The 26,205-nt window shown below is 41.6% G+C and overlaps 1 pseudogene across 1 annotated transcript; it reads left to right on the forward strand.

Annotated features, from left to right (window-relative positions):
- The first annotated feature begins 15,347 nt into the window (after window positions 1-15,347).
- LOC309477547 lies at window positions 15,348-16,284 on the forward strand (annotated as a pseudogene). The gene is made up of 2 exons: window positions 15,348-15,503; window positions 15,771-16,284. The product of its transcript is annotated as an uncharacterized misc_RNA (transcript).
- Window positions 16,285-26,205: the final 9,921 nt, after the last annotated feature.

Genomic DNA, 26,205 nt, shown 5'->3' on the forward strand with positions numbered 1-26,205 from the left:
TTAATTATGCAGAACTTTAAATATTAATCAACTAAACGGATGAGTTATAAAAAAATTCACCCCCCTCACAGTTGTTATGAAGGGCAAAATTAGCTGTATAGACCAAAGCCAAATAGAGAACCAGGCTGTAAACATGTTTTTTTCTGCTGTAAAGTTGGTAATTTTAACATGGGGGAGATACAGATTTGACTCACTCCTGCAGCCAGCCTCAAGCGGCCAGTCAATGAATTGCAGTTTAACTCACTTCCATGTTGGTTTCAAGAGAGAGACGGGGAGGTTGCCGCTTGAATAAAACACATCATGGCCCAGTATCACCTTTTCCCTATTGATGGTTGCCACAAAGATTATAGCAATAAATTTGACTTCCTGTCAACACAAATGTCTAAAGTATTCATTTTACTTTCTATTTTTCAAATGCGCAGTCTAAGAATTTGCATTTAAGGTGTTGAATAAGTGGCACCTGTGCCATCTAGTGTCAGACAACTGAAGAATATTTGGTAGGACTGAATAAAAATTGTTGCAGTGATAATGAGTGATTATTGATTTGAACACTTATACTAGCAAAATGTATACCTTGAATGTGCAATAAGTCATTTTACTTAAAAATGGCTGCCAAAAGCTTAAACATAGGAGGAGCTGGGGATGGAGGAGGGTAATTAGCTCCTGGGAAACGCGATAGCTGCTGATAATAGTGAAGGAGCTTATATATGTATACAGTGATAGGCGTCCTATTTCTATAGGTAGACGTGTATCAGCTTAGGGGCTGTTTACACCTGGCCACTTCATGCGTTTTCTCAGATCGGATAGCTATCCGATCGTGAAAAGACCAGGTGTAAATGCCCTCCGAAACGCATTCGAGACGGATTTGAATCCGATCGCTCAAACCACTTCAGGAGGTAGTCTGGGCCGCATTCCTGACGAAACTGGACAAGTGTAAATGCATCTGGTTGTTGAAACCACATATGTAAATTGTACTCCTCCCAAAAATGCTAAAAAAATAAACGTGTGAGAGCGTGTTATAGGCTATATGTAATGTTATAGCCAGATATGACGACGCTACTGGAACACGCATCACCTCAGATGAGAAGCTGAGCATCTATTCATTAAGCCAACGTGCAAACTATCGCAAATCAAAGTGAAAGTAAGTCGTAGACGCTTAACACACAATCATCATCATTAAAAGTAAATTCTTAAGAAACGAAATGATCTTACCAGGGCTGTTGCCGCTCTCTTTTATTGCGGTCTTTGAAATTTTAGCTGATGATCAATAAAATGCAGCTCATATCTTTTGCTTTCGGTGACGTACACTCCATTAAATCTGCATATAGCGCGGGAATTGAAGATCGGATTTAAATCCGTTTTGCAAAAACACATTTATGTGACCAGGTGTAAATGGAATCGTTTTGATAAATCAGATAGCTATCCGATCTGAGAAAACACATGAAGTGGCCAAGTGTAAACAGCCCCTTAGAGTCAGCTGATGCGAGCTTGACTTACGTGACCTTTCAGGTCTTTATTTACTTTATTTGCATATCTGTTGTTTTATGTGACGTGTAGCAGATGAAGTCATGCACATATGTTCTGTAACTGCTGTGAAGTCAGTCTACAAAACACAGCACTTCGATTTATACACATTTACAGAGACTGGACATTCACTCTCCAGGTGATAAACACCTCTTTTTAATTTAATATCTTGTTTTTAACCTCAACACTATTTCTGTGTTCATGCAGTTTTGCATACTTCAAATTAAATTTTGCCTAATTAATGTTAATACTACTTTAGTGTAAATTTACAGTTACTCAGTTAACATATGTTTTAATCCAAAGGGACAAGCAATTTACTAGAATAGCAAACAATATGTGACCCTGGATTACAAAACCAGTCACAAGTCGCACGGGTATATTTGTGGCAATAGCCAACAATACATTGTATGGGTCAAAAATATCGATTTTTCTTTTATGCCAAAAATCATTAGGATATTAAGTAAAGATCATGTTCCATCAAGATATTTTGTACATTTCCTAAAGAGTGAATGCAGCACAATCTCGAACATAAATGGACAAGTTTAAAGGCCATTTTCTCAATGTTTCGATTTTTTGGCACCCTCAGATTCCAGAATAGTTGTATCTCGGGGTCCGTGTAACGCTTTGCAGTTCTCTGTTCAATTTGCACCATCAAAATTAACCAAATGAAAAATTGGCTTCAAACTTTCATTTTCCATTTCTTTGGAATAATTCACAAACAGATAATTGTTTCTCAGTTTAATTTTCAATTCTACAAGCTGGGTTATTGCGTCCGAGTCTGATTTTTGAACAAACATAAAAAAATTACTCATTGCTGTGATTTTCCATTTCTCTGTATTTTGCTCGCGGTTGGACCGTACCAGTTCCACTGGGGGGTGGAGCGGGGGGTGGGGGGTTGGGGGGTGGATGCATAGGCATTAGAGCGCTGTAGCATTATGTGTAGGCTATGGCATGTCTGAGTCTGTCCATGATTTATCCATAGGGATTTATCGCAGTGGTGTAGTCTACGTGATACGCAGGTATACGCCGTATACCCACTAGAAAAGGCCAAGGATTTCCGTATACCCACTTAAAAAAGCGTGGGGATACGTAACAACTTCGTTTTGTGTCAGAACTTTCACACTTTCATTCATAAATTCACCCCGTCTGTGTTTGTGAAGCGACACGGATCGAATCGCGGAATCCAGTCACAAATGGAGCTTGCTAAGCAGAACGTCACGGAATTTGGCTATTTTTGAAGGGTTTTGAATGAATAAATCAAAAGTCGGGCTGCACAATTAATCAAATCTCGATATGGACTAGTGTATATGAATATTAAAGTTAAAAGAGACAGCAATTGTTCTACGCGTCTCTGGCTGGGAATGAGCGCTCAATGTGTGCTCCACTACGCACACACACACACAAACACACACACACACACACACACACACACACACACACACACACACACACACACACACACACACACACACACACACACACACACACACACACACACACACACACACACACACACACACACACACACACACACACACACACACACACACACACACACACACACACACACACACACACACACACACACACACACACACACACACACACAGAATATTATATTACAGTTATATTACAGTATACTCACTACAAAAAAACTAGACACCATGATTTATCGACATGTCAGACACGCAAGCTTTCAGACACCATATTCTTCTCTTCTTTAGCTATAGTTCTTTTGAGGCAGTTTCTTTCTATCGTGTAATTTTAATAACGACTGTCAAGAGCATATTAATCTAACACTTGAGTGGCTGTTAATGCGCAAGAGCGAATCTCTTCGCAGGCGAATTTCCTTCTCTCTCACACGAATGTCGGGTCGCACTTTCAAAATTCGCTCTGCATTCGCTGACTCGCTGAGATATTGCGCGTGCACGCTCAATCTTGGTCCTTTTGACTCAATCTCCATACTTTTTATATAATTATCTTACCTCTTTTATTTAATGTGTTTATAAGTTGTCGACAAACAGAATAAGCCATCACCGATTACAGTTTTTTACGATTGCTATGACAGATTTTTCTATACTTTTAACAATTTTCCAAAACTCTTAACACAGTTAGCACTACATCCGTCTGTGTAAGCTATACTATTAACACATTTCTTGTTGCTTTAACACAAAATGCATGCAATTAACACAAATTTAAAATGCTTAAACTTCTTTTACACACAAGCTCAAACAAGAAAAAAACAATGGATTTTTACTGCCAAATTTACCAATGCTTTAACACTGTATGCCAGCACAGATAACACCATGTTCTAAACCTAACCTTACAGGCTAAAGTCAAGGTAAACAGCTGCTTATATTGTGAATTGAAACACAAATATATCCCCTGTATTTTATTCTATTCTTACTGAGAAACAGCTGATTGAATTATGCAAATAATTAGAAGATGACTCTTTTTTTTTTCTTCTTGTGCTTTTTCTGTTCGTATATTTTGTATTTTCACATTATTCCATTGCTAGTGAGAAACAGCTGATTGAAGTTATGCAAATATGGGACAATGTGGCATTCCACCATTCCCGTCTAGTCACAGCCTGGTTTGACGCCCATCAGAGGATGATGTCCATTTTCCTTGCCCCTTACTTCCCTTTCCTCAACCCCATTGAGGAGTTTTCTCAGCCTGGAGATGAAAGGTTTTTGACCATAGTCCACAGGACCAAATGTCCCTCCTGTATACAAAAGATGCTGCATACCAAGACATCACAGTTGAACACTGCCAGGTGTGGATAAGGCATGTTACTGTAAACGATTCTTCCCAAGATGCCTTGCCAGGGAAGATATCAGGTGTGATGTGGATGAGAACATGTGGACAAATGCAGAAGACCGGGCAGATTAGAAGATGGCCTTTTCTGTTTGTATATTTTGTATTTTCACATACAGTAATACTGTAAATGGCAGCTATATTGCATATTTTTGTTATCTTGCAGAAATGTCCTGTCGCAAATAAAGCCGTTACTGCAGCAATTCTGTGTCTGTCTTCTTTTTTTTCATAAACCATACATTCTATAAAGCTACTCTAAGAAGGGTCATTTATTTTGTTGTATTGAATTTCTGCTGCAAAAAACAACAACAACAAAATGCATGCATTTACATTACAAACAAAACAAAAATGTAGAGCGACTTCAAAAAAATAAATAAACTGCAGTGCAAAACACAATCTATGATCAATACAATATACTGTCTGTTGTATAAGGGCAGACCTGACACATAAAATAATGCAGTTTCTGTAATTTCAGCTGATGATAGTGTTTTTTTTGTCATTGTGTTATGATTGACTAAATGTTCCTGTTGGAAGAGAACATGTGTTAGTGTTTTGAATAATTATTTGATTTTGAAACATGTTTGCAGTGTTTTGTTAGACATTGTGTATTGTGTCAGTGTATTATTGTATTTTGAAAATTAGTTTTGGAGTTTAGTTTACAATGTGTGATTTTGAGCATGAAATTAACCGTTTTGCCAATTGTGTGTTTTAGGTGTGTTGGTGCGTTAAGAGTTTAGGAAACTTGTTAAATGTATTGAAAAAACTGTCATAGCGATTGTAAAAAACTGTAAATAACATAAGGATTTATTAATAGCTACTATTATAAGTCATCATTAGTAGGCTATTATTGTTTAGGTCAGTGATGGAGTAGGCTACTCGAGTCCTGGACTCGGACTCGAGTCCCTATTCTCTGGACTCGAGTCCGACTCGAGACTCTATTCTCTGGACTCGTGACTTGACTTGGACTCGTGGACTGATGACTTGTGCTTGGACTCGGACTTGAGGATAGCCTAAAATCGGACTTGAACATTCATCAAATGAATGACGTTGGATGAAGTTTCTGACCAAATAGGTTATAAAATTTTGATTTAAGATGTTACACTTTTCCTGTTTCGGGCTCCAAGACTGGCCGGGATCTCTTTTTCTCCGGCACAAGAACGAGCAGAGAGAAAGCCCCGGCCGCGCACGCACTCACCATCTTCAAACGCTACAACGCCCTGCCTATGGTTAATGCATCCCCACCCCCCGCTCCACCCCCCAGTGGAACTGGTACGGTCCAACCGCGAGCAAAACACAGAGAAATGGAAAATCACAGCAATGAGTATTTTTTTTATGTTTGTTCAAAAATCTGACTCGGACGCAACAACCCAGCTTGTAGAATTGAAAATTAAACTGAGAAGCAATTATCCGTTTGTGAATTATTCCAAAGAAATGGAAAATGAAAGTTTGAAGCCAATTTTTCATTTGGTTAATTTTGATGGTGCAAATTGAACAAAGAACTGCAAAAGCGTTACACGGACCATCTCGGCCACATATTGTCCTATCCTAACAAACCATTCATCAATGGAAAGCTTATTTATTCAGCTTTCATATGATGTATAAATCTCAATTTCAGAAAATTGACCTATGTGACTGGTTTTGTGGTCCAGGGTCACATATACTCTATGAAGCTGATGGAAGCAGAAGTAGAAATCTAGAAAGATGTAATTTAATAATGGTGTGCTCTGTTTCAGTGTCTGATCTGTGTTGAGCGTTATCAGGCAGTGGTTCATCCTGTAACATTTCTAAAGTCCAAATCTCTCAGATATAGAGTGATCTGCTGCACTGTGACCTGGATAACTATTTTTAGTTATTTTATTTTGTGCCTGTTGTGCCACATAGGTCCATTGGTTTGATTTGTGCTGGCTGGTTTTGTTCAGCCTGTCCTTTATCTGAAACGGGCAGATCAATTCTCAAGACATACGGGAGCTACAGTACCTGCTTAGAGAACCCACCATTTGGGGGAGGCAGCTTAATCCTTATGCAAGCTCACGATGGAGCCGCCTGCTTGAAGATCCCAGCTTGGGGGAGGCAGCTACTGGTTCAAGACCTAAGGAAGCTCCCTGCTTATGAACCCTCTGCAAGGGGGGGGGGGGGGGGGGGGCAGCTTGCCCTGGAACATATAGTGACTCATGAAGGGGCCGCCTGCTTAGGGACCAGCATCTGGGGAGGCAGCCACAGCTTCATTAAACATAAGGGAGCTATCTTATAATAAAACCAGTCAGTATGGGGAAGCAGCTTCAACTTTAAAACAGAACAATGATCTGATGAAGGAGCCACTCATTAGGTACTCCACTCATGGGGTAGGTGGCTACAAATTTAAGATAAATGTATAGATGGAAAACTGCCTGCAAGAAAAAAACCCTCCTGTAGGGGGGAGTTTTCTGCCATAACACACCTTAAGCACACCAACACATAGGGCCCTTCTACCGAACCATCAGAACAGTAGAGCATGGGGTATTAGACACGCAATCCGCGAGGATTAAGAACGAGGGATATGAGAGGAGGGAGATGTTACGTCTCTCTAAAGTGCGGCTGGTTTCCAGTGCGCTTACTCTCAATAACCTCCCTCAGGTCTTTCTTCACCTTCCTCTGGTTACGCCTTTTCCACGCCCTACCCCCCTGATTAGGTTAGCGACACTCTGCCCCTCGGCCTGTCTGTAGTCCTCAGACTGAGATGGCCCAGGGTCCAGGCACCTGAGGTAGGTGCAGATCTGGTGCAGATTAGAGACGGTGCGGACCGCACCCTCATTTATCTAAACTTTTCGACCACGGTCTCGACGGAAGGGCCAAAAAGAGCAGAGGGTGATACTGGTGCATCGAGGAGAAAGCGCTCTTATCCAGCCAGGTTAACCCACAGATGTCTCTCCATGGCCACCATACCCGCCATTGAGCGACTGATAGCGGCAGCTGTTTGCTTGGTGGCCCGGACAGCAAGATCTGTAGTATGGCGCAGCTCGGCGACTGCATCAGGGATAAGGCACTGGCCGCTGACACAGTGGCACACACTTCCTGAAATGCTTGTCAGAGCACGAAAACACGTTCAAGAAGTAACAATTTAAATGAAATCCATTCATGGGAAATATGATACAAGATGATATTTTGCACTTGAATGTATATTAACCTAAATCCTAATTATACCTGGTTCATTCACACTTCTCTCTTCTTAGATCATGGTTACATTACCACAACTTGTGAGCTGCTTAACTGAGAAGACAAATACAGACGAGATGAATAACTCTACAGTGAACTTCACCACACCTGAAATATCAACAAACTCCACAACTCAGTTCATTGGGGTACTAGACTGTCTGGAAATCTGTGTGTACAGCATCAATTTGTTTTTTAGTCTACCAACACACTCCTATATTATATGGCTTATCATCACAGGAACAGAAAGTGGAGTTGCATCAGAGTTCTTCATCCTCAATCTCTCCTTTGGTGAGATTGGTATCTGTCTGAATAGTTTGGTCTTTATACTGTCAATGTGGATTTCAAGTCTTAAGATATTAGATGCTTTTTTATTAGGACTTATATTCACCGGTCGTCCTCTGTTTCATTGTCTGATGTCTGTTGAGCGTTACCTGGCAGTGGTTCATCCTGTAACCTTTCTGAAGTACAAACCTCTCAGATATAGAGTGATCTGCTGCACTGCGGCCTGGATAATTAGTTTTGGCTCCTGTTTGGTCAGCATGTATAATTTTACCTCAAAAAACATTCATGCATATACATGGTTCTTGTCCGTGCAGCTTTCACTGGTCATCTTCATCCAGATGTTTTGTCTTGTGGCTGTTCTCAGAGCTCTGAAGCAGTCAGGACCAGGGGAGAGAAGAAAAGAGAGAGTGGAGGAAAACCACATGAAGAGAAGAGCGTTTAATCTCATTCTAATAACTACTGTGAACATTATTATACTATATTTCCCATTTGCAATCACAGGATTCTTTGTCATTCTGACAGCAGAAAGTAATCCAACAGTTTGGTTCACTGGTCTGACTTGTTTTATGCTGGCTGGTTTTGTGCAACCTATTCTTTATCTGCACCGCACTAGAAAACTCTCCTGCCTCTGTTCATCATAAAATCTGCAATTGTAATAATTTACTTACTTTTTGTTTCTGGGTTAATCTTGGCATGTCTGTTTTGTTCAGCTGTCCGCTAGAATTAACACAAAATAATGGCAACACCATTTTCGCATTCGTAATGTTTAAATGGCATTTGCAGTGTGAAGTGACACAAAACATGACTGTCATTCAGTTTTTATTTAGAGAGATGCAGAGACACAAACTGACTTTTAGTTGTACTTTAATTATTCTATTTATTTATACAAAGGTTTAGTTCATTCTGAGTGTACTTGTCCGATATAATTGATATAAATGGTTGCTACAAACCTGTCATTTATTTTATTTCCCCCAGAAAAACACACAGGAGTAAAAATTGTGATACAATCAGTTTAGAAGACAGGTAGTTTACCTTAATGAGAATTTACATGAATGTATACTGGTAAAATTAGGCATTTTTCACATTAATCTTTCAGGTTAATGTGAATGTTTTAGATGGTAACTATATAAAATTATGGCCATTTTATCACATATTTTATGTAAATAAAAGGCGTAACAAAACTCTATGCAAAAGTGAATAGATGTTCAGGGCGATGTGAAAAACATAAATAATAAATTCGCAAAGTAATCTTCTTCTTGACTTATTTTTGTTTCTGATTAACTAGAGACTTTTGGAATCTGTGGATGTAAGATTACGAGGGCACATTTACAAAAAAAAATTGAATGATGTGCATGGATAGTTCATTTATAATAAACACTGTAACATTGCATAAAAAATAAGAATTGTTCATTTTAATTTCATGGTGACTTCAATGTTGTTTTTGGTTGCCACCGTCACTGTGGTTTGTGCATTAAAAGGTAAAGGTCTATGCTCGTCCATATAAAACTATTTAACACGTTCATGGGCATGATTATTAGAAATTGTCCTTACTGTTTTTAATAAACACTTTGAATATTTGTTTTCCGTGGGGCATTCTCAGTAAGAATGGTTTACTAAGTGACCATCTATATTGAGTGTGGGATGGGCTGGTTTTGTCGATGACTTAGTGTCACCTTTCCCTTATGGAGGCTTTCAATTTAGAATGTTGTATTAAACTTGACATCCTATCATAACACAGATGATTAAAGAGTTTTTCTCTCTCTCCTTTTTAAATGCTTGGTATAAAAATTTGCATATTTTGTGTTGATGGACTGGCAGGTGTGCTCGCAGTTTCAGAAATAGGCTATAGATAATTTCTTTAAAAATGTATAGACCATTTGATTTTCCTACTGTATATAAACACTGTAAAAAAAAAAATTACATCCCCAAGTCAAAAATTTCAAGTGACCGATAACATCTACATTTTTCAATTAGTCTGACGTATTTCTCATTGAGCCAATGTTAACAGACTATTGCAACAAGAATTTCACTTGGGCCAATTGAAAAATTTTGATGTCATCGGTCACTTGAAATTTTTGATTTGGGAGGGTTAGAATTTTTTTTACAGTGTATATATATATGTATATAAATCATCGTAACAGGAACAGGAAGTGGAGTTGCATCAGAGTTCTTCATTCTCAATCTCTCTGTTTGTGAGCTTGGTATCTGTCTGGGCTGAGTTTCCCGATAACGTTGTCTCTTAGCGCGCTACGAAGACTCTTAAGGTATAACTCAACTGAAGGTATACCATTTCTAGGCGTGTTCCCCGAACTATACCTTAGGAAGCTGCTTAAGATATACCTTCTTACGTGCGACGTTACCCGGTGCTGTCCGTGCATGGTGATGAATCTGCTGATATCGATGGCTCGAGAATCAATTATTCACTCGTGCAAGGGCTGTTTATCTGAGAAAGCGGTGTTCTTTATAAAAAAGCACTTTAGAAATAGTTGAAATTGCATTTATTAGGACTCATGGGATAATATAAAAAGTAATACAAACTATAATAGCCTATAATAGCATTGCCTACATATTTTAAAATTGTATCATATATTGCTGCCATAATAACCATTTACATTTTTATGTGCTTTCTTCTCTTTCCCATTTTTGTTCGCTGAGGTGGAGCTGCGATGAAATATTGTTCTTGTAAATACTTTCAAGCATTTCAGTAATAAAAGTGTACGTCACGTATGGTGCTCGGCAGTGATCAAAAAGGATTTAAACAGTGAATTTTGAATCTCTTTTTGAAAACGCAGAGATGTGGATTCAGACGGCAATTAAATTACCACACGACCTGTTTGTCAAAAAACAGTAGGTACTAATTTGGCCAGGGATTTTTACGCGGGTTGGGTGAGAAAAAACACTGATATTATGGATTCGGACGGCACTAAAATCACCGACTGTTTAAAATACCGGACGAGCCCATGATAAACAATATCAGAGTCCGAATAGGACTTAACTGACAGTAGCCTTTGCTTTCACTGGCCTTTAAAAGCGCTCTTTTATTAAAATAAATTTATAAAATTGTATTATATATAATAATATAATTAAAATTCTAACAACAATCAGTGTAATGACAATTTTATTCTTTGCATGAAAACACTTGAATTAGCCTAACTGAACACTGTCTGTGTGTATTAAAACTTCAGAATTATATTCATATAGCCCTGCAACAGTGATAAGGTGAAGCTAAGAGTGGTCCAGACCAACCTTCCGAAAGTATGACTTACAGAAGGTATACTTAACTAAGAACGTTTCGGGAACACGTATTATCCATAAGGTACAGCTTAAGGTGTAACTTAAGAACGACGTAGCGTTAAGAAGGTTTCGGGAAACTCAGCCCTGAACAGTTTGGTCTTTGTTCCCTCAAATGTGGTTTACATGTCTCTCAAGATTTGAAATGTTCCTCAGTGTCTGATCTGTGTTGAGCGTTACCTGGCAGTGGTTCATCCTGTAACCTTCCTAAGTACAAAACTCTTAGATATAGAGTGATCTGCAGCATTGTGGTCTGGATAATTATTCTAGCAAAAGTCCACCTTTTGGGGGAGGTCGAGTCAGGAGGAGTCAGCAGAGAAGAATACCACGGCGTAACTGGCGGTGGGAGGAGCCAAGGCTGCGTCCTAAAAGTCTTACTGGGCAGAGCCTGGACCTCGACCGACAGCGGTGGAGTGGGATGAGCAAAGCCGCAAGGACGACATCCCAGGGCGATATAACAGGCCTGGAGGGTCGAGGTGGCGATGTCGGCTTGAGTGACCGAGGTGGAGAAGGCGGCTTGGCAGAACGGGCCGACACTCGAGGGAGCGAGGACCACGGTGGAACCGCAAGGAAGGAAAATCCCGGTGAAGCTGGAGGGGTGGAGGGTTAAGGTGCAGCCGGAGGCCTGGAATTCCGCACCAAAACCGGGCAGACAGGTTGAGGTGGAGAACTGGGCCTAGAGGCCTGAGGTTTAGCCAGGGGATCCACATCACAGTGCCGTGTTGGTGTTGAATGAGCCTGAGGTGGAGTCAACGAGCTGGCGGTGATCAACGGCGAAGGCAGAGTTGAGGAGCCATGAGACACCAGTGGAGCATGTATGTGTGGGGAATGATAGTGGTGACAATAGGGTGGGCAGGATATTGGGTGGGATCGGGTCAGTCATGATACAGAGTGTAGTTGGCTGGAGTGGGATGAGCTCCGTGGTGAAATTGATGAACCAGTGCTCCTCATCTGAGAACTGTCTCACCGGACCTAACTCCTCACTGGATCTGGCGATTGGCTCCAGCATCTGGACGGGTGTGGCGATATACTATGGTTTTGGGGTGGAATCAGTGGCTGGCTCCAACTCCGGGCATGGAGGGGGCTCAAGCTCGTAGCCCGAGGAGGGCGCTGGGTCAGGCTCAGACCCTCAAAAAGGGTTTTGGCTACACCATTTTTAACCAAATGCACTACAAATGAGGATGTGGTGTCTATTTTATGTTTATTGACCACAGGAAGTCCATTGGCATATTTATATTTATGCTTGTGTAAGTCTGGAACCTGTATTCTTTTCAAGACTGTGGTTGAAAATTCTTTTTTTTACCACAACTTTGAAGGTTTTTCTCAGTGTTAATTCATTTCCTTATAAAAGTGAAATGCTTTCAGTGTACCACAGGTGAATACTTTTCAAAGTGTAATCATATAAGAAAGAATAAGACACAATTATTATTGCAAGGCAATATTTATATTATGTCAAATTGTTAAACGAATAATATAATCAATTTGTCCGAAAGTTTTAAAAGTTTGCTTAGCATAAAAAAATAAAAAAATAAATAAAAACCCAGCAATGACATAAAAAAAACAACAGTGAATTCTCATGGTCTCTCTCATGAATTCTCATTCTCATGGTCTCTCTCACATGAATTATCATTATCACTCACAATCACCGGATCACTCATCGTCTCCACCATCATTGTTTGTACAAGCACCCTCACATGCACATATAGAAGTGCAACGAACTCCGGCTTTACAACACTTGCAGTGCCCTCTACATGCTGTCTTGCAGCCACAGTGGAGGAGAATGGTGCAGGCTTTACTGGCGTCTCCGAGATTAGTCCAATAAGATTCCCAAGTCTTGCTTGTAGAGTCCTGATACCATCCCCATGCATTGAACTCTGGGATATTTTGCTGGACAGCGGTTGCCTGATTCCAGTAGAAGCTGGCCTGCAGCAGTGCTCTTTTGATGTGCTGAATCAGTGCAGCATGGGTGGGAGGCAGGTTCTCGAGAGACTAGGTACCATTCGAGAAAAGGTGATGTCTAACTTCATCTACGCGTCTGGAACCAAAGCTCTTGCTGTACATGATGACGACCATATGCTCCAGTCTTTGGACTTGGACGTCATTGTTGATCTGTTCAGGGTCTGAGGTGAGGGTAACCAGGGATTCTGTGAGATCTGGTGTTGCCTCCCAAGCTGCCCATGCACCCTTTTTCCCATGGCCCAGGAAGGCTGAGGTTGTGTCACAGCCTGTTAAAGTGTGGAAGAGTGGTAAGGCCTGTGACTTCTGGGGACCAAGATCCTTGGTGATTTAATGAGCAGGAATATCCCTATAGTTTTTTTCCACCTGAAAAGCTGATCCAGAGCTCTGTTATGGCCATTGGCACCAGCATGTGCAAGATGCAGGATTATTCTTGTATCTGCTTCTGGATGATTACAAGGCTGAAGGGCAGACATGTCATACCCTGGTCTGTTGGAGAGTACAGCATCTTTTTTGGTGGAAAGGAGGAGTTTACCGGACATATACCGGATATATATTATATTAGGGCTGGGCGATATGGCCTAAAAAAAAAAATCTATTATTTAAATCGATTTTTTTTCTTCCCTTACTTAAAATCAATCTGCAGATGACAAAGAAATTGTTCAAAACAATTTTGAACTTTATTTTGTTTTGATTTTCCCTTCTGGGATTTGATTTGGATTTTCCCCTTGGGGTTAAAGTGCAATCAGAAGCAACAAGCCAAAAAGACAAGATGGCAGGCCCTGCCTTTGTAAACAGTGAAAATGTAACATAACATAACGTGACATAACATGAAATGGGTGGATTGGGATTGGTGGGGAACGAAAAAAAAAAAAAAAAAATGTACATCACAATAAAGTGTATTGTGATTGTCAAAACATTTGGTAACTAAACAGAATTTTATTAAGTTTAGTGACAACACAATGTTTACATGGTACAATGACTGGTATGCTACTGTTTTTATTATTGCTTTCACAATTTCAATTAAATTCTTGTGATTTGATTCTGATCTTGATTCAATATCGATTCCTTTGGATAAATACTAGGTACAGTAGATACATGTTAATTTAAAGCCCTGTCAGCTGGTATTATTATTAAAGGTTAAAAATAACATCTCAAATTAAATATTATGCGTTCTTTTATAATAACAAGTTCAACATTATAATATTTTAATGATATAGGTAAAAATATAATAAATTTGTAATATAGTTATCATATTTAGCAAAATACTACTCTCTACAGCAATTATTTTAAAGTCCAACTAACGTGCTATGGTCATTAATGGGCTTTCCAGAGGTAAAAGTAACTTTACGTGACGTATTGTCCTCTAGCTGTTATTATAGACCTCTTTCCGCAGTTGAAAAACACAGATCGATCGATTTTATTTAATTTCGGTAAGTTGAACTGTATCTTTCAAATGACCTATTGATCATTCGTGTTTATTTAGCCTACTATTAACTAGTAGTAAAGAGTAACAGATGATCGGTTCACGTGCCGCTTGAACTCTGTCAGCGATCTGTCAAGCGCCAAAACGGTGTTTATTGTTTGAATTTCGTAATTAAATCGACAGAATCTGAGAGCTGAGAATTTGTTTCATAGCAATTGTAACCTTCTCTGTCTTGTCTGTCGGTGTCAGTGTCCTCTTTGCTTCGCGACTTTTCTCTGCGTGAGAAAATGGATGTGTGGCGTGAGAGCGTTTAAAAAGTGACGATTGCGTGAGTCTCACAGTGAATTCGTGAGAGTTGGCAGCCCTGCGGATTCAATTTGTAAGACTGTAGGCTGTTTTTTGGCGGGTGTGTTTGTGCTGCCGCGGTCTTGCCGTGTTGTTTGTGTATCTCTATGTCAAACGCGCGGGGGAAGAGCTGAGCCCGTTCGGAGCTACGGGAGCCCAGAGGGGAGCGTCGGCGAATGTTAAAGAGAAAACCGATTTTCATTTTAAAAAATCGACGTAAACTACACATTCGAATTAATCGATAAAATCGATTTATCGCCCAGCCCTATTTTATATATATATTTTTTGTGTTTCCCATAGCCAGAAAAGGTGAAATATATATCAACTTAACATTTGTATCTCATCTGGTTCAAAATATGCAGCCGAATCCCTTTTCAGGTGGTGGCCATATTGGATTTGGCAGCCATCTTGGTCTCAGGGATCACTGGCTCGGGCGCCCTGGCTAAATCATTCCAGTATGCCGTCTGCTGCATCCGTGCCAAATTTGGTGTTTGTAGATAAATTGGCGCAAACAATGGGGTGTAAGGCCCCATACTACTGTCAAAACTGCTTTTTGGACAGTGGCCATATTGGAATTGGAGGATTAAGGGGTCCAGATATACTGGGTCATAAATATAAACATTCCTATGTGTTTCCCATGAACAATTATGCTGAACAAGACATCAAGTTTGTATTTGTAGCTCATGTGGTTCTAAAGTTATAGTCTGAGACTCGGAACCCTTTTCGGGCAGCGATCATATTGGATTGGCCGCCATCTTGGCTCCGAGGGTCGCTGGAAGTGGAGTTGCATCAGAGTTCTTCATCCTCAATTTCTCTATTTCTGAGGCTGGTTTCTACGTGAATTGTTTTACCTTTGTACTGGCAGAGTGGTTTTCATTTATAGAACAGTTTAAACTATTTAACAGGACTAATCACTACTGGTCGTCCTCTGTTTCAGTGTCTGATCTGTGTTGAGCGTTACCTGGCAGTGGTTCATCCTGTAACCTTTCTGAAGTTCAAACCTCTCAGATATAGAGTGATCTGCTGCACTGCGGCCTGGATAATTATTCTTGGCTCCTGTTTGTGCTGCATGTATACTATAGTTCCACACAACACTATACATATGTGGTTCTTCTCGCTGCAGTTCCTCCACTTCTTCTTCATCCAGTTGTTTTGTCTTGTGGCTGTTCTCAGAGCTCTGAAGCAGTCAGGACCAGGAGAGAGAAGGAGAGAGAGAAAGGTGGAAAATGGCATCAAGAAAAGAACATTTGATCTAATTCTAATAACTACTGTGACCATGGTTATCACATATGTCCCATATAGTATTGCAGGAGTTTTTTTCCATTGCCACAGAAAAGCTTAATCCTGCATGTTGGGTCCCTGGTTTGGTATGTTATGTGCTGTCTGGTTTTGTTCAGCCTGTTCTTTATCTTCACCGCACTGGAAAACTCTCCTGCCCCTGTCTCTTATAAAACCTGCTACTTAAATATATTAAGTTAATAAAATTAAGTTACTCAAATATGACTTCGAACTTTTATTATTGCTTGGGAAAATTGTAAATCACCTGTGTGTCCTTGTAGCTGAGTCTTTCCCGTCTGAATTAAGCAGGGATTTTGTTATGTCATTTTATTTCTTATGTATTTACAGTTTTGGGACTCTCTGTCATTCACTGTTTATTCAGTGATTTATAGCTGCATTTTAGTTTTTTCTAGTCAGATTTATTCAGTGTATTCTGATTGTGTTTAACAGATTTATGAGTGGTTACTATTAGCTAATGGTTTGTTTTACAATAAAAAAAATAAGAAAATTAATCAATGGCCCAGTGTCACCTTTTCCATAATGAGGATTGTCACAGAGATTACATTTACATTTATTCATTCAGCAGACGCTTTTATCCAAAGCGATTTATAAACGAGAACAATAGAAGCAGTTAAACTAACAGTAGGAAAACAATATGCAAGTGCTATGACCCTTTTCAGTTTGGTCTAACGCTGTACATGTTAATTATTATTATTATTATTATTATTATATATTTTTTAATAGAATAGAATAGAATAGAATAGAATAGAAGAGAAAGTGTTAGTATTATACATCAAACTTAGTATACATCAGTAGTATACATCAAACTTAACGTCCTGCCATGACATTTTTTCTTTGTCACAGTTTTTAAATGCTCACTGGCACCTCCTTGCCAGTGTCATGTGTATAAAGATTGAATCTTTGACTCTTCACTGATTTTATCTGTGTACAGCATCTTCAAAGATGATTACTGAAGTTACACATTTTTCCGCATGGATGCAAATAATGTTTTGCACATTGTCGAGTTAACATATTCTATGTAGAAGTGCACTGCATTTTGTTACTTTTTATTTTAATTTAAATATTTGCATATTCAAATTTGTGCAAGTTGTAAGTTGTTAAAACAAAGACATACAAAAGAGTGTTGGGACAACAGATTTGTATTTATTAAACTGTAAATACTGTGAAAATACTTTGTGTCTAAAATTGAGCAGAAAAAAAAAAAATATATAAAACCAAATACATCAACTTAACTAAGCTAATGGCGCTTTTCCACTGTCTACACAGTACCAGCTCGCCTCGGCTCGCCTCGACTCGACTCGACTCGGCTCTGTTTGGTTTTCCACTGTGTAAAAGTTGTACCTGTACCTGCTTCCAGGTACTTTTTTTCGTACCACCTCCAGCGAGGTTCTAAAGCGAGCTGAGGCGATACTAAAATGTGACGTGGAAACACAGCAGACTGCTGATTGGTCAGAGAGAATCGTCACTATTCACTGCGTCATCATTGCACGCGCCAGACGGAGTATCCTGAATAAAAAACAGCAAAAACAAAAACATCCAAAAACAGCATACACTCGATTTCCTCCATTGTCCTGTGTGTGTGGGTAGCGGGTGTGTCTCGCGTAAAAGATTAAGTCACGGCAGTTTCCTGCGGCGTCGCTATGACGACCAGGTACTATTGTGGAGGTACTATCTGCAATGGAAAACGGAGCGAAAAGCGAGCCGAGCCGAGCCGAGCTGAGTCGAGCCGAGTCGAGGCGAGCCGAGGCGAGCTGGTACTGTGTAGTGGAAAAGCGCCATAATAGACATAATCACTGCAATACAGTTACTACCTTATAAAGTAACATTTAGCATTATCAATGATTCATGCTTCTCCTGGACTGAGAGAAGCATGAAGCCCATCGCCGTTGTTGAGATTATGCTGATTCTTGACGTCTCTGTGTGTCTAAATATAGGTGTTAAAAATTTTTGTGCACAATGTTTTTTTTTTTTAATTTTTTTTTTTTAAACATTTATTTTTTATATCTGATTACCACAGCAGTGCACTTATACATATAATAGCTTGACATAAGCACTCAAGCCGCCGTCCGCTAAAAGCTCAAAAATAGCACTTTTGACAGATATTCTGTCCATTTCTATCCAGTTATTTAGAAAGGATGAGAATGCGTTGGTATTGTACATGTGACTGTGAGATGATTCGAGACAGTCTGGTGCAGAGTTTGGATCCAACCTTGATCAATCTTAATGAAGTTTCATTTAACAATGTTCAGGAGGAGCACATTCACAGTATCCCTCCAAAACCCCTTATCTGATTTCATGTACGTGTAAACTCGTGAAACTGCCTATAACTTTCTAGTAGGGGTGTAACGGTTCACAAAATTCACGGTTCGGTTCGATACGATACACTTGTGTCACGGTTCGGTACGGTACGGTTCGGTTCGGTACGTTTTCCATAGGCTACAGCAAAAATAAATAAATGCCAGAGAAATTTCCTTGAATTATTATTTTTTTTAATTATTATTTTATTTAATGAAACTAACATCATAAAGTATGATTTATTTATTTATTTATTTATTTTTGGTGCTTTTTTTACTGAGCAATAATGGAGCTATACTTGACTCTTCTTATGAGCATATAAAACAAAACAGCTCCTTGGACAAAATGAAATGTAATATTGTAGTAGTAGGCTAGTTATAAACAAAGGTTTATTTTAGTTCAGATTAACATTTGAGGGCAGCAATTGTATTCATAATGTCAAAATAAAACAGACGTAATGTTACTTGAAAGCATTATAGCCCACTATTCCTGACAAACTTCCATACCTTGCAGTTAGTGTTGCTACAGCAAATCCATTCCACGGTGAATGTTGCTGATCTGTGGACACCGGCCAGTTCAATCATGGCACGATGTTTCTTCCTGGTTTCCACTTCAGCGCTGTTTGATCCGTTAATAACAAAGAAATCAGGCTCGCGCATAGGGTTCGCGAGTCCCGCTTCACAGGTCAAAACTGATAAACGGTCCACACAAACACAATAAGAGTAGCTCAGTTTCGTTCCTTACATTGCATTTGCCAGTTGATGTTGTGGTCGCGCCAGCCTCTATGAGCGCGCTTGCCACCCGTGACGCGCCTTCATTTGAAATAACGAAATTTTGGTCGGCAGAAAAAATGGTCCAACGAACCGTTCGGTACGTAATGCGTACCGAAAACCGAACCGAAAGCCTCGTACCGAACGGTTCAATACGAATATGCGTATCGTTACACACCCCTAATAATCCGAATGAGCTTTATTATCTTGTTCAGGTGTATTTTAGGATTGGAGCTAAATGTCACAGGGCAGGGTGGGGGCAAATCCCTTCAACACAACACCCTTACTGAGTACCACTCTGAGGAGCTACACCAGGAAAACACCACGAAACAGGACAACGAGGTAAGAAAGACAGATTCCTTTAATTGAACATTAAAACATTTTAAAACAGTAGCAGCGTGAGTGGCTGAATCTCTCTGTTCTCCAGGACAACAGTGAGGGATCAGAATACGGCGGTCTTCGAGTAAGTAAACTCAGAGCAACGTGAGTGACTGGGTTTCAGCGGCCTTCGGGTAGTAAACTCAGAGCAGCGTGAGAGGCTGGATTTCTATGTTCTCCGGGACAGCGGTGGGGGGGCTCAGAAAACAGCGGTCTTCGGGTAAGTAAGCTCAGAGCAGCGTGAATGGCTGGGTTTCTCCGTTCTCCAGAACAGCGGTGGGGGACCAGAATACAGGGTCTTCGGGTAAGTACTCTCAGAGCAACGTGAGTGACTGGATTTCTCTGTTCTCCAGAACAGCGGTGGAGACTCAGAATACAGCGGACTTCGAGCAAGGAAACTCAGAGCAGCGTGAGTGGCTGAATTTCTCTGTTCTCCAGAACAGCAGTGGGGACTCAGAATACAGCGGTCTTCGGGTAAGTAACTCAGAACAACGTGAGTGACTGGGTTCCTCCGTTCTCCAGAACAGCGATGGGGACTCGTAATACAGCGGTCTTTGGGTAAGGCACTCAGAGCGGCGTGAGTGGCTGGATTTCTCTGTTCTCTGGAACAGTGGTGGGGACTCAGAATACAGCGGTCTTCGGGTAAGTAAACTCAGAGCAGCGTGAGTGACTGGATTTCTCTGTTCTCTAGAACAGCGCTGGGGGCTCAGAATACAGCGGTCTTCGGGTAAGTAAACTCAGAGCAACGTGAGTGACTGGGTTTCTCCGTTCTTTAGAACAGCAGTGGAGACTCGGAATACAGCAGTATTCGGGTAAGGAACTCAGAGCGGCGTGAGTGGCTGGATTTCTCTGTTCTCCGGAACAGTGGTGGGGACTCAGAATACAGCAGCCTTTGGATAAGTAAACTCAGAGCAGCATGAGTGACTGGGTTTCTCCGTTCTCCAGAACAACAATGGTGGATGGAACACCTGCACAGAGCTCACAGTGAATTTAAGCATCCACTCCATCTAACCGGGGTCCTCAAACCCACAGCTTTTATCGAGAAGGGGGGGTTTCGTCTGGCTGTGTGAACCATAAAAAGGAAACGTGTCCCCAAATCACCAGTTGCTCTCTCTCTGCTTTCCTCCCGCTCTCTTTCCTCCTGCTTCAGTCTTCAAAAATCCACTTTATAATCCCCTTTGGGGATACGTGTCACAATCGCTGCCTTGATTAGTTCTCACCCGCTACAGCTGCCGTTAGTTTCCTCCGAGAAAATCCCGGTCGGCCATGACACAGAAGCAGAACCGGCCTGGTGTCGCATCGGAAGTGCTTCCCCGAAAGAACCGCATCACATTTTTTTGTTCCACTTCTGTCACACGGTGACAGAAACTCTGTAGTAAAGTTAATCTCAAGGGCCAAAGTTGAGTATCTCTGGTGGGACTAAATATTTCATGGTTGTGTATAAATTGTGAAAAATTTAAAACACAATAAGTCACATATTTTAACATTTAATTTGTAATTAAATATTTGCACATCTGATGTTTTATGTGATGTGTAGCAGATGAAGTCATGCAAATATATGCTTGTAACAGTTTGTTTATTGTATCTCAACTGAACTTTCTTCTTTTCAATTAAATAAAAAAAGATCTGTTTGTATTTACTTCAATCTAATTTCCTAAAAAATAAAAAAATAAAAATCAATGCAGTGACAATGCTTCTTATTAACTGAAAAACAAGAATTGAAATCAAAAAGAGGAGTTAATCACCTGAAGAGTGAATGTCCAGTCTCTCTGGATGTGTATAAATCTCTGTGCGGGGTTCCCTTTCAAGGGAACTCGAGCTGCGTCGAGACGCGGTGGGAACGCCCTGCGTGATTGCGTCGTGAAGCACGTGTATAATCAGTCCAATGGAAAGACGAGACGTCATAGGCGGGTGATGTCATCGACAAGGAAGCTATAAACCACCCCTGAGACAGACCGCGACAGCTTCTGTGCCTTCAGCAAGCAATCTGTGTATTCTGTCCTTGTCATATTTATTGTTGTCTGTCAAGTTGCAATATATATATATATTATGGCAAAAGAGAGCAAGCAAGCGTTGTGTTGTTCCCTGCCCACGTTATATCACGGGTGGGGACACACACTTCAGCTTTGTGTTGCTTGTTTGGGAGTGGAGCATGCCAACAGTCAGTTCTCGAGGGGGCTGACTGTGAGCATTGTGAGAAGCTGTCCGTGAGGACGCTCCGCTCACGCCGGCCGTTCTTCGATGAGGAAGGTTCGGTGCGCGCGCCCCGAGGCGCGGGTCCGCTGCTGCCGAGGCACAGCGTCGACGCGCATCTTGGGGATCGCAAATGATTCTAACAAACACCTGTTGGATCCAGTGCCTTATCTCGGGGAGAAGCACGCTCTGCGGTTTCTCCTCCCCGGGATGAGGCACTCATGCTGCGATTTCCAGTTCCGAGGAATTGGTATCGTTAGTGTTTTTGTTTAAAAAAAAATAAAAATAAATAAAAGAAAAAATATCAAAATAAGGCAGATGTTTATGAGTTTTCAATTAATAAATAAATAAGTCAGCTCATAACTCTGTTGAATAAAGAGGAGCTCATAAAAGGAGGTTTTATCTAGTGCTGTTGCTAAGTTAAATATTACTGGCCAGCCGAACATATATGAGAGTGAAAATATAAGGAAAACTATATATCTCAGCCTCCTCGTCGGGGAGTGCCGTTTTTTCCCTATCTCCACACTGAGGTGTCGAGATCGTGGAATAAACCGGTTTCTGTTTATGTGTTTTATCCCTAAACTTCTACTATAGTAATGTTATGGGTATTAAGTATCATGGTATGACAGTGCCTCGGGTTAAAGAGACGCTTGCGAGCTATCTCTCTCCCGTGTTGGCGTCATCATAACCCCGACGTTACCCACCAGCCATCATAAATAATAGATGAATATTATTAGGCAGCACTGGTAGGTAAAGTATATAAGGACATGGATGAATGTGAGGATGTAACAGCACTGACGCTATTTGAGAATTGCGTCGCGCAACAGATAAACTATACCGGTGAGGGACGGTTTCGAGAAATCGTTTCTCCTTGGCGTCCTCTGGGTGGCGACTCTCTGAGGAGGGTCACAGCGCTGCCAGTTCGGTTGTTTCCTGCTGGTGGCCACGGAGTGATATATTTATATATATATATATAGTTTTTCTGATGTAAAGAAAAATTAAGATAAAATATGTCTTTTCTTCTGGACGCTCCGCTTTAAAAAAAACTAAGAAATAAACTCTTCATCGGCGTTCCAGAGGTTTCTTCCTCACCGATACTTAAGCTCCTCGCAGCATAGAGTGCGGCAAAACAAAGATTCGCCATTCGGGCTCATCCACAATCAAGGGGGACCTGGGTGGCGGTCGCAGTCTAGCCAGTTAGAGATATGCAAGATCTGAGGACTGTTTTATCTCTAAAATAGCTTGGAAGAAGAAGCCCTGACGCCGAGGCTGCAGGCTTCTGAGGGTGGTCCCCTCCGGGGTAGGGATGGTTTTGAGAAATCGTTTCTCCTCTGCGCCCTCTGGGTATAGAAAAGGGTTTCAGAATTCAGTTCGGTTCTCGTCCGCCCAGATTTCTAGAGGTCCTCCCCACAGTGGTGGACCCAGAGCAGGCTCTGGTTATGGAGCAGGAAGTACTGACACTTCTGCAAAAGGAGCTATAGAAGGGGTTCCTCCTCCCAGCAGACAGTCAGGGTTTTACAACCGTCACTTCATTGTTCCGAAAGAGGATGAGAGGTTGCGTCCTATTCTAGACCTGCGTCAATTAAACAGCAGGTTTCAGAATCTCAAGTTCAAAGTATGCTTACGCTAAAATGATTGTGTCACAGATTTAGTCCGAGGACTGGTTTGTCACAATAGACTTGAAGGACGCTTACTTATCTATCCATCCTCATCACAGGAGGTTCCTGAGGTTTGCTTTCGGGGGCGAAGCATACCAGTATCGGGTTCTTCCATTCGGCCTTTTTTACAACATGCGTGGATGCAGCTCTGGCTCCTCTGAGACTCCAGGGCATTCGCGTATTATACTTTATCGACGATTGGTTGATCCTAGCTCAATCTGAGCAGATGGCAGTTCGGCATTGAGATGTCATTCTGTCTCATTTAAAGATATTGGGGTTGCGGCTTCGCCGTAGATGGGGTAAAACTAGGCCAGTCACTCACTGTGGAACAGTTTCAGAGTGTTGGGTCTCATGGCAGCTGCGTCCAACGTAATTACTTTTGGCCTTCTGTATGTGAGACCCCTGCAGTGGTGGCTCAGGACAAAGGGGTTTTCTCCGAGGGGAAATCCGTTTTCGCATGATCAAGGTCACGAGGCTATGCCTACGTGCCTCGGTCATGTGGAAGAACCTTGGTTCCTCGCCCAGGCCCAGTGTTGGGGGCTTCTTGTCGACGCATAATGCTATTGACGGATACTTCCCTGACAAGTGGGGGGTGATCATGAGTGGTCGCTCGGCGAAGGGTCTTTGGCAGGACCATCTTCCTTTTGGCACATAATTGGCTAGAAGTGACGGTGGTATTCCGAGAATCTCAATACTTCCTGTCAGACCCGAGAGGTCACCATGTGCTTGTCGTTCCGGACAACACACTGATGGTTTCGTATATCAGAGCAGATATCCTGTTGAGGCAGGGGCTGAGGCCCGGGGAATGGAGACTTCACCCCGAGGTGGTGGAGCTCCTTTAGGAGAACTTCGGTCAAAACTCAAGTCTACCTTTCGCATCGTTTATACAACGCATTGCCCCATGTGGTTCTCCCTGACGCATCCAGCTCTGCTTGAACTGGATGCAACGTATTAGGTGGGGTTGAGGCTACACCTGTACGCATTTCCCGATATCTTTGCTACCGGGAGTTACTCTCATCTAGAGTTATGGATACTGTGGGCTCGGTCTCTGAGGGGGCCCAGCTCATAGATTCAGGTCTCTCAACTGAGGTCGTGGAGACCATACTCCAGTCTAGAGCTCCCTCCACGAGAAGACTGAATATGCATTGAAATGGAAACTGTTCTCTGCCTGGTGCGGAGAACGCCTTCTGAATCTTGCTATCTGCTATGGTACAGTACTTGATTTCTGCAATGAATGTTTCTTTGCTGGGCTATCTCTGAGGAGAGATCCTTATTTCATCTTCTCCGTGGTACTTGAGGCTGAGGCCTGCACGTACTTGGATTTGTACCTGGTATGGTGATAGTCTTTCCTCACCCCTTGCCGGGTTGTATTCCTAGGTCCCTACTAAATTTGTGGGTCATTTGTGCTGCAGGCCTTCTGTCCTCCACCTTAATACAAGCCAGATCAGGAAGAACTTAATCTCTTTTGCCCTGTCCGGGCTTTGGATGCTTATGTCCACAGAGCTGCCCTGTGGCATATATATAAGAGCAGTTATTTGTCTGCTTCAGTTTACCTAAGATAGGTTGCCCTGCATCTAAACAGATAATGAGCAAGTGAGTAGTTGAGGCTATCTCACTTGCTTATGAAGCGGCCGGACAGCCTTCACCTTTGGCTGTCCCGGCCCATTCTACCAGGAGTATGGCTGCCTCTAAGGCTTTATTATCAGGAGTTTCACTCTATGACATCTGTAATGCGGCAGGTTGGTCCTCACCGCTTACATTTGTTAGATTTTATGACTTGGACCTAGGCTCCACTCCAGGGCCTAGGGTGCTTGTTTCCTAGTGTGCGCATGGTCTTCATACAGAACAGGCATTTGTCATATGGCGTAGTGGGTATAGGGTTCCCACCGCGTCTCGACGCAGCTCGAGTTCCCTTGAAAGGGAACATCTCAGCTTATGTACGTAACCCTGGTTCCCTGAGAGGGAACGCGAAGCTGCGTCGCCTTGCCATACTCCCTGCATGCCTGTGATCGACTTGCTTCGGCTTTCAGAAGCTGTCGCGGTCTGTCTCAGGGGTGGTTTATAGCTTCCTGGTCGATGACGTCACCCGCCTATGACGTCTCGTCTTTCCATTGGACTGATTATACATGTGCTTCACGACGCAATCACGCAGGGCGTTCCCACCGCGTCTCGTTCCCTCTCAGGGAACCAGGGTTACATACGTAACCTGAGACGTTTTATAGACTGACTTCACAGCTGTTACAAGCATATATTTGCATGACTTCATCTGCTACACGTCACACAAACATTTTTCCTTTTACTGTAGGCTGATGAACATATTAAGGCGAGACACGGCAGGCAAAAACATTGTTTTGTTTTTTACTGGTCAATTTTGAGATTTTTGAATATTTGTCTTCAATAACATGTCTTCTTTCAGACTGTGGTGAAAAAAAGTCCGAAATACACATTTAGGTCTTTATTTTACTACACTTTGTCTGTTTGCGTCTGTAGATTTCGCGTAAATTCAACAAAAGTTGTCGTTGTAAATCATCCCGCCGATCCGCGATCTCTGTCTGCTCTCTGTCATCACAGGCACCGCCGGAAAGCTCTCTCTTCACTGTACAATACTGTCGGATCCAAATATGGTAATTTCCTTTTTATCAGCAACCAATCGCGAAAGTAAAAGGGCTGAATGCGCAATCTCATTGGCTGATGATAAATCTTTAAAGCCCGTTTTCTCAAAAGGACCTTTCTCTCATACTCCAAGTTCAAAATCTCCACTTCAGTAGCACCTATATAC

The sequence above is a fragment of the Leuciscus leuciscus genome (genome assembly GCF_965113295.1).
Source record: "Leuciscus leuciscus genome assembly, chromosome: 16".
NCBI classification, from domain to species: Eukaryota; Metazoa; Chordata; class Actinopteri; order Cypriniformes; family Leuciscidae; genus Leuciscus; species Leuciscus leuciscus.